The sequence below is a fragment of the Pongo pygmaeus genome, chromosome 3 (genome assembly GCF_028885625.2).
Source record: "Pongo pygmaeus isolate AG05252 chromosome 3, NHGRI_mPonPyg2-v2.0_pri, whole genome shotgun sequence".
NCBI lineage: Eukaryota > Metazoa > Chordata > Mammalia > Primates > Hominidae > Pongo > Pongo pygmaeus.
Genome location: NC_072376.2, coordinates 148878773 through 148879697, shown reverse-complemented (window position 1 = coordinate 148879697; position 925 = coordinate 148878773). Strand labels below are relative to the sequence as shown.

Sequence of the window (925 nt, the reverse complement as noted above, 5' to 3'; positions counted from 1 at the left end):
TAATTAGATCACACCAGTTTTTGTTTTTGTTGCAATTGTTTTAGGGGACTTACTCACAAAATCTTGCCAAACTCATGTCCAGAATCATATTTCCTAGGTATTTCTCAAATATTTTCATAGTTTTAGGACTTACATTAAAATCTTTAGTCTATATTCAGTTAACTTTTCTATATGGAAAAATTTAGAGGTCCAGTTTTATTTTTCTGCATATGGCTAGCTGGTTATCTCAGCACCATATTTTAGATCTGTGTATGAATCTACAATTATCTTAACTCTTGATTAAAAAAGAAAACTCGTACTTACCTGGCAGGGGAGATACCATGATCATGAAGTTGGTTTTCCCAGGACAAGGCTTATCCATTGCACTCCGGATGTGCTGACTCCTGTGATTTCCCCAAATGTGGGAAACACGACTGCATAATTTGTGGTAGTGGGGGACTGTGTTCGCGCTTTCCCCTGAGAAAAAATAAAGAAAGAAAAAAGAAAACTCTCAAATAAAGTTAATATAACAAAGATTAAAATATCTAAGAAAAACTGAATACAAGTTTTTGAAAAAATACCATACAAAAGTGTCTATATGGGCCGGGAGTGGTGGCCCATGCCTGTAATCCCAGCACTTTGGGAGGCCAAGGAGGGCAGATCACGAGGTCAAGAGATTAAGACCATCTTGGCCAACATGGTGAAATCCCGTCTCTGCTAAAATATAAAAATTACCTGGGCGTGGTGGCGTGCACCTGTAGTCCCAGCCTCTTGTGAGGCTGAGGCAGGAGAATCGCTTGAAGCAGGGAGGCGGAGGTTGCGTTGAGTGCAGATTGAGACAGAGCGAGACTCCGTCTTGAAAAAAAAAGTGTTTATATATTCCTGAATGAGAGAGAGATGGAGGAGGGGAAAAAAAGACAGAAAAAATGGGAAGAAGAAAAGGAAG

At 39.6% G+C, this 925-nt stretch overlaps 1 non-coding gene across 1 annotated transcript; it reads left to right on the top strand.

Annotated features, from left to right (window-relative positions):
• Nucleotides 1-295: 295 nt before the first annotated feature.
• LOC129035993 (U1 spliceosomal RNA) lies at nucleotides 296-459 on the top strand. The gene has a single exon (XR_008502465.1). It is a non-coding gene; the product is annotated as a U1 spliceosomal RNA (small nuclear RNA).
• The last annotated feature ends 466 nt before the right edge of the window (nucleotides 460-925 follow it).